Here is an 8834-nt window from a genome sequence, read left to right as displayed (position 1 = left end):
GCCCACTTGATTGTTGTGGATAACCTTTTTGATGTGCTGCTGAATTCAGTTTGCCAGTATTTTATTGAGGATTTTCGCATCGATGTTCATCAGGGACATTGGTCTAAAATTCTCTTTTTTGTGCTGTTTCTCTGCCAGGCTTTGGTATCAGGCTTATGCTGGCCTCATATAATGAGTTAGGGAGGATTCCCTCTTTTTCTATTGATTGGAATAGTTTCAGGAGCAATGGTACCAGCTCCTCTTTTTACCTCTGGTAGAATTTGGCCGTAAATCTGCCTAGTCCTGGACATTTTTTGGTTGGTAGGCTATTAATTATTGCCTCAATATCAGAACCTGTTACTGGTCTATTCAGAGATTCAACTTCTTCCTGATTTAGTGTTGGGGGCATATATGTGTCCAGGAATTTATCCATTTCTTCTAGATTTTCTAGTTTATTTGCATATAGGTGTTTATAGTATTCTTTGATGGTAATTTGTTTTCCTGTGGGATCAGTGGTGATATCCCCTTTATCATTTTTATTGCATCTATTTGATTCTTCTCTCTTTTCTTCTTTATTAGGCTTGCTAGTGGTCTATTTTGTTGATCTTTTCAAAAAACAAGCTGCTGGATTATTTGATTTTTTGAAGGGTTTTTTTTTGTGTTTCTACGTGCTTTAGTTCTGCTCTGATCTTAGTTATTTCTTGTCTTCTGCTAGCTTTTGAATTTGTTTGCTCTTACTTCTCTAGTTCTTTTAATTGTGATGTTAGGGTGTCGATTTTAGATCTTTCCTCCTTTCCCTTGTAGGCATTTAGTGCTATAAATTTCCCTCTACACACTGCTTTAAACGTGTCCCAGAGATTCTGGCACGTTGTGTCTTTGTTCTCATTGGTTTCAAAGAACGTCTTTATTTCTGCCTCAATTTTGTTATTTACCTAGTAGTCATTCAGGAGCAGGTTGTTCAGTTTCCATGTAATTGTGCAGTTCTGAGTGAGTTTCTTAATACTGTGTTCTAATTTGATTGCACTGTGGTCTGAGAAACAGTTTATTGTGGTTTCTGTTCTTTTACATTTGCTGAGGAGTGTTTACTTCCAATTATGTAGTCAATTTTAGAATAAGCATGATGTGGTGCTGAGAAGAATGTATATTCTGTTGATTTGGGATGGAGAGTTCTGTAGATGTCTATTAGGTTCTCTTGGTCCAGAGCTGAGTTCAACCCTGGATATCCTTGTTAATTTTCTGTCTCGTTGATCTGTCTAATATTGACAGTGGGGTTTTAAAGTCTCCCACTATTATTGTGTGGGAGTCTAAGTCTCTTTTTAGGTCTCTAAGCACTTGCTCTATGAATCTGGGTGCTCCTGTACTGGGTGCATATATATTTAGGATAGTTAGCTCTTCTTGCTGCATTGATCCCTTTACCATTATGTCATGAACCTTTCTTTGTCTCCTCTGACCTTTGTTGTCTTAAAGTCTGTTTTATCAGACACCAGGATTGCAACTCTGCTTTTTTTTTTTTTTGCTTTTCATTTGCTTGGCAGATCTTCCTCCATCCCTTTATTTTGAGCCTATGTGTGCCTTTGCACGTGAGATGGGTCTTCTGAATACAGCACACCGATGGGTCTTGACTCGTTATCCAATTTGCCAGTCTGTGTCTTTTAATTAGGGCATTTAGCCCATTTACATTTAAGGTTAATATTGTTATGTGTGAATTTGATCCTGTCATTATGATGCTAGCTGTTTATTTTGCCCATTAATTGATGCAGTTTCTTCATAGTGTTGACGGTCTTTACAATTTGGCATGTTTTTGCAGTGGCTGGTACAGGTTGTTCCTTTCCATATCATGTGCTTCCTTCAGGAGCTCTTGTAAGGCAGGCCTGGTGGTGACAAAATCACTCAGCATTTGCTTGTCTGTAAAGGATTTTATTTCTCCTTCACTTATGAAGCTTAGTTTGGCTGGATATGAAATTCTGGGTTGAAGATTCTTTTCTTTAAGAATGTTGAATATTGGCCCCCACTTTCTTCTGGCTTGTAGGGTTTCTGCTGAGAGATCTGCTCTTAGTCTGATGGGCTTCCCTTTGTGGGTAACCCAACTTTTCTCTCTGGCTGCTCTTAACATTTTTTCCTTCATTTCAAGCTGGGTGAATCTGACAATTATGTGTCTTGGGGTTGCTCTTTTTGAGGAATGTCTTTGCGATGTTCTCTGTATTTCCTGAATTTGGATGTTGGCTTGCCTTGCTAGGTTGGGGAAGTTCTTCTGGATAATATCCTGAAGAGTGTTTTCTAACTTGGTTCCATTCTCCCTGTCACTTTCAGGTTCACCAAACGTAGATTTGGCCTTTTCATGTAGTCCCATATTTCTTGGAGGTTTTGTTCATTTCTTTGCACTCTTTTTTCTCTAATCTTGTCTTCTCATTTTATTTCATTAATTTGATATTCAATCACTGATATCCTTTGTTCCACTTGATTAAATCAGCTATTGAAGCTTGTGTATGCTTCATGAAGTTCTCGTACTGTGGTTTTCAGCTCCATCAGGTCATTTAAGCTCTTCTCTACACTGGTTATTCTAGTTCACCATTCATCTAACCTTTTTTCAAAGTTTTTAACTTCCTTGCAATGGGTTAGAACATGCTCCTTTAGCTCAGAGAAGTTTGTTTTTACTGAACTTCTGAAGCCTACTTCTGTCAACTCGTCAAACTCATTCCCCACTCAGTTTTGTCCCTTTGCTGGTGAGGAGTTGTGTTCCTTTGGAGGAGAAGAGGTGTTCTGGTTTTTGGAATTTTCAGCCTTTCTGCTCTGGTTTCTCCCCTTCTTTGTGGTTTTATCTACCTTTGGTTTTTGATGTTGGTGACCTATGGATGGGATTTTGGTGTGGATGTCCTTTTTGTTGATGTTGATGCTGTTCCTTTCTGTTAGTTAGTTTTCCTTCTAACAGGCCCCTCAGCTGCAGGTCTTTTGGAGTTTGCTGGAGGTCCGCTCCAGTCCCTATTTGCCTGGGTATCACTGGTGGAGGCTGCAGAACAGCAGATATTGCCGCCTGATCCTTCCTCTGGAAGCTTTGTCTCAGAAGGGCACCCACCTCTATGAGGTGTTTGTCAGCCCCTACTAGGAGGTGTCTCCCAGTCAGGCTACACGGGAGTCAGGGACCCATTTGAGGAGGGATTCTGTCAGTTATCAGAGCTCGAACGCCATGCTGGGAGAACAACTGCTGTCTTCAGAGCTGTCAGTCAGGGACAATTAAGTCTGCAGAAGCTGTCTGCTGCCTTTTGTTCAGATATGCCCTGCCCCCAGAGGTGGAATCTATAGAGGCAGTAGGCCTGCTGAGCTGTGGTGGGCTCCACCCAGTTCAAGCTTCCCTGCCTCTTTGTTTACACTGTGAGCATAGAACCGCCTACTCAAGCCTCAGCAATGGTGGATACCCCTCCCCCCACCAAGCTCCAGCAGCCCAGGTTGGTCTCAGTCTGCTGCGCTGGCAGTGAGCAAGGCTCCATGGATGTGGGAACTGCCGAGCCAAGCACGGGAGGGAATCTCCTGGTCTGCCAGTTGCAAAGACCATGGTAAAAGCATGGTATTTGGGCAGGAGTGTACCATTCCTCCAAGTACAGTCACTCATGGCTTCCCTTGGCTAGGAAAGGGAAATCCCCCAACCCCTTGCACTTCCCAGGTGAAGTGATGCCCTGCCCTGCTTTGGCTCACCCTCCTTGGGCTGCACCCACTGTCCAACCAGTCCCAATGAGATGAACCAGGTACCTCAGTTGGGAATGCAGAGATCACTCATCTTCTGTGTCAATTTCACTGGGAGCTGTAGACCGGAGCTGTTCCTGTTTGGCCGTCTTGGAAGCGACCTCTCTTTTCTTCTTTATTAGTCTGACTAGTGGCCTATTTTGTTAATATTTTCAAAAAACCACCTCCTGGATTCATTGATTTTTTGAAGGGTTTTCCATGTCTCTGTCTCCTTCAGTTCTGCTCTGATCTTAGTTATTTATTTCTTCTTTTAGTTTTTTAATTTATTTGCTCTTTCTTCTCTAGTTCTTTTAATTGTGATGTACATATACTTTCTATTGTGGATGAGATAGCATTAGAGAAGAGAATTAAAGTGCAGGTCAGGCTTTGACAAAAGAAAATGGGTAGAAGGGAAAGTATTCTGGGCACCAAGATTTTCCCAGACATGAGCCAATAGAGGTCATGTATGAACTAACAGTTCAGTTTGGCAGGAGATGAATAAATTAGGGTAGATTATGGAGTTCAGGTTACATCTTGGAGAACGTCAACTCTAAACAAAGAATAGGAAATCACCAAACTTGTATAATCTTTAAATCCTCCCAAATTATTTTTTCTAAAGCCAAACTTTGTCTTACTTCCTTGGCTCATAGCTTGACAAAGGGAATTGCTTTTTTCTTCTCTGTTTAATTGGTTTCTCTTTTCTAATTACTCTTCCATACATCTACCAGCCATTTGAAACTCTACTTGGTCATGTTGCCTACTGCTCTGAAAATTCTGAGAACCTAAAACAGAGGAAAAAGGCAAAGCTGCTTAGTCTGACTTTTGGTGCTCTCTACAATCTCACTCTGACTTTCCTGTTCAGTTTTATACGCTGTGAAATGCTCCAGATCTTTCTGCTCCTGCCTAGCTAGATAATTCACTGCCTTATGGTAGGTTAAGGCATTTCTGTCTCATGGCCAGAAACCCAACTGTAATGCAATTTTCCTTCTCCCCAAATCCATGAGTCTCATCTTCCTTCTGCATCCAGCCCACATCCAGCTCCTCTAAGATTTCCCTAACCCAACCAGCGATAAACATCAGCTACCGTTCTCTTCCCAATATCCTTTGCAGTTTTGTCAAACACTTATTCAGCGACTTACACATTCTTTGATTCTGCTGAAATTCGTAGGATGCCTGCTATGTGTCTGGTGCTAGGAAGATAAATGTCTCAGTCCCACCCCTGTTGATAATTTAGTGAGGGAGATAGACAATCACAGTTACAATAGAATGTGAGAGATGCAATAATAGCAGTAAAACTGAGTAACTTGAAAGGACCTAGCACAAACTGGAAATAGAGAGGAAGGGGAGGGAGGGGGAGGGAGGGAGAGAGAGAGAGAGAGAGAGAAGGCTTCCTGGTAGCAGTGATTTCTCAGCTAAGCTTTAAAGGATGAGTTGTAGTAACAAAGTGATGCTGCAATGTGGGAAGGATCAGTATGTGAGAGAGTGGCTAATTTGAAGGAGCACAAAAGCTAACTCCGCAGATATTTGTTACTAATGACGCTTGTGGAAATGTATGATTTGCTCCATGTTTTATGAACAATTTTTCTTCAGTTCAAGTGAGGGACAGGTGCATCATCTATCACTTTTTGTCACTAATCAGTTCTAGTTACAACAAGCTGACAATTGGAAAAATATTTTTTAAATCAGCAAATATTAAAATTATTCCAAGTAACAAGCTCTTTGAAAGGGGGACCTGTGTCTTTTCTCCACTAAACTACAGATTTTTATGATGATGAGTTACTGCTGACTTTTTACTCCTCTTCAATCAATAACTGGGACTATTATTAAAAAAAACACACTCATTCAGCAAATATTTATTGAGTGCTGTATCAGACTCCTCTTATGCACCACTCCAGGTCCTCTCCTCCTCACCTGTCTGTGTGTGTGCTCCTACCAGCTTCCTCCAGGAGCAACTATCCCACACTGAGCTACTTGCTCCTTTTCTGTTGACCCCAAGGAAGGAGGCTCTGGGGGTCCCTGTACAGCACCCATGCATACACAGGTCAAAAAGGCAAGGGAGCCCAGGGGAAATGGGGCTAGTGGATGAATTCTTCCTTCAGAGGACAGTCTTGAGGTGCAGTTTCTATGCTTAGCAGAAGATGATGTCTTGAGATGGGGCAAATATTTGCCCTTGGTATTCATCTTAAGGAATGATTCTCCCTCTTGCCTCATAACCCCTTATCTTCATCCTCACTTTTGCTTCCCTGGCATTTCATTCACTGGCAAAGTAGTTGAACTTAGAACTCTTGTCTTCAGCTTTGCTTTCTGGGGATTCAAGGTTAAGACAAACACTTACTACGTGCCAGGCACTGTTCTAGGCTCTCAGGATACAGGGATCAAAGACCACTGTGGTTTGTCTTCATAAGGAATGTGAAGATACAAATCATGTCCTTTGTGTCCATGCAAACATTTTATTTTTAAAAAGACTTTTATCTACAATGTTCTCGGCTAAAGGAAGAAATGGTGGGGTGGGGAGTATTAGGATAGAACACTTAATAAGCTATATTTTGTATAATTAGAGCATAGGGCGTATGGAGCTTTGTGATAAAGGATAAATAGAAAACAAAGAGAACAGGCTTCATAGAATAATCCTAGGTCCTATGGCTGTAAGTTTTTCCCAGAATATATTGTATTTCTCACCCTTTATTTCAGTGGTGGATACTTCTTTCTGGATTCCCATGCCGAGGCTCAACTTCCGTTCCCTTAATTATCAATTATTTCTTTCTCATCTAATGCCTAAGGTTAAACAACTGATATGTGTTTCTACGAGGCTATGACCTTCTTTACAGATCTATGATCAACACATTAGGATGTCTGATCATTAGAGCGTGTTTTGGGAAGACTGAGGATTCAAGGTTAAATCTCAAGATTAAATGTCTTTTACGTGTTTTTTAATACTTGGTGGCTCAGAGTTCACAGTTTCCATGCTAATGGCATTGTAAGTTTTTCTTTAAGCATGGGAAATGGCTAAAGAAGGAGATATTTTTATTACTGAAGGCTTTGAAAATATGTTAAAGGGAAGATATTTTCATGTTTATTGGTCATTTTATTTATTTATTTATTTATCTTTTCTTTTTCCTTTTTTTTTTTTTTTTTTTGCGACAGAGTCTAACTCTGTCTCCACCCAGGCTGGAGTGCAGTGGCGCTATCTCGACTCACTGCAACCTCTGCTTCCCAGGTTCAAGCGATTCTTGACTCAAGGAGACTCAAGTGTCTCCTGAGTAGCTGGGCCTACAGGCATGTACCACCACACCCGGCTAATTATTGTATTTTTAGTATAGACGGGGTTTCACCATGTTGGCCAGGCTGGTCTCGAACTCCTAGCCTCATGTCATCTGCCTGCCTCGGCCTTCCAAAGTGCTGGGATTACAGGCATGAGCCACTGCGCCCAGCAATTTTAGCAGTCATTTTAAAACATTCCACAATGAAGAGCAGGTGCCATTATTTTGGTATTCCTGAATGATCTTCTGAACCTGCACACCTATTCTGATCTCTAGAACATTTAAAAAACAACATCTCATCTGCCACCCCCGCTAGCTCCGCCCCGACTTTCTCCCCTCAAATTAGAATCTTTTACACATCCTCCTTGTCAAGGCCCTGCCTGAATATGGCCAGTCATGTGGAATTCCACATAAGTGCCTCATTTGCCAAGGGATTTCATTGAGCTGGGGTAGATGGATATGGTCCATTGGTCACTATAAGAAAGAACACCATGGAAGTGTTGCTTAACTGGGCTGCTCTTAGTGGAAGCAGCCCCTGGTGATGGCTCCAACTAATCACCAGTACCATCTAATCATACACTTACAGAGGCAGGTGAAAAGTCAGGAGATAGGAGGTCTGCAATCAGACTTTGGAAATTTGTTCTCTGGCAAACATGGCATCAATATACTGAAAATCTATATGGAGCATACAATAAGCAGTGGTTACTTTCTTCTTCCTGGTTTCAGATTGGCTGGGTTTCAGTGCCAGTTTTAAATTCTGGCTCCTGTCAAACAAGTCAATCACTTTGCAAAGAGCAGTGCTTCCGCCTCTTAGAAAATAGTAGGAGGCTCTACTCATAAAGGGAAACATTTGAAAAGATTAAATTTTGGTTGCTACCTTAAAGTAGGATTTAGCATTTAATACAATAATTTTTGGCAAGAGTTTGGCTGATTTCTTCCCTGCCCAGAACTGTTACTGGCTGTTCTTGCTTTATTACTAGCCTCCTTTTTAAAAAGCAGCACGCCCATGTTTTATGCATCAGTTAGAAGGCAGGGTTCCTACTCTTAGTTTCTTGAACTGAGCTGGAATTTGTGGTTTGATACTAGGAAGAATGTTTTCTGCACTTTTTTCTTTCTGGTAAGTATAAAAATGGAATGCAAATAGAAGTTAAAAGTGTTCACTGACTTTTAATACCACATGAACAGTTCCTGCAGAAGCACATTAGCTGTGTAAAAATTATCAGAGACTCTAATTGTCCCCTAAATGACATATTTTTGCACAATGCCAACTTCAGGGCAAACTTGCCTAATGGGCCACATTTTTTAGGGGTTAGGTTGGTTGGGCAATAGCGAATTTTCAATGAATAAGGTTGCCTATGGAGTTCGTAGGGGACTTTCACAGATATGAAAAAATGATACTTGTTTTCTATTTGGCTTGCAATGTTTGAGTGCATACTCTTGGCCAGATGCTTAGAGGGAGTTATGAGTCTTAGGACCCTGGCCCCCAATAATTGATCAGGGCTAAATCCTGTCATCAGGTCTCAATTGTTTTCAGATAGATGATTTGGTACTATAATGCTGTTACCACATGATTTTGAGGGACCCCCACTACTTGGAGACTTCTTTTCCTGAACCTTATGACCTTATGTCAGAGTCCCAGATTCTAATGCTGGTGGAGACTTTAGAGTTCTGGCTGATATAATATAAACACAGGAATGAGTCAAATGGGTACTGAATTAATGACAAAGACGGATTTGAGAATGAAGCTTGGACCTTAGGCCAATGTGGATGGAGTTACCAATGCTTTCCCCTGAATTAAAGATGACTGGGCCAACAGAGAGGAGATCCAGGTTTATCATGCCTTGGACGTAGCTGTGCAACCATAGAATGGCTTGCCCC

This window comes from Hylobates moloch, unplaced genomic scaffold, assembly GCF_009828535.3.
Source record: "Hylobates moloch isolate HMO894 unplaced genomic scaffold, HMol_V3 SCAFFOLD_2, whole genome shotgun sequence".
Taxonomy (NCBI): domain Eukaryota; kingdom Metazoa; phylum Chordata; class Mammalia; order Primates; family Hylobatidae; genus Hylobates; species Hylobates moloch.
The sequence above is the reverse complement of the archived record's forward strand: the minus strand, read 5'-3'. Positions refer to the sequence as shown.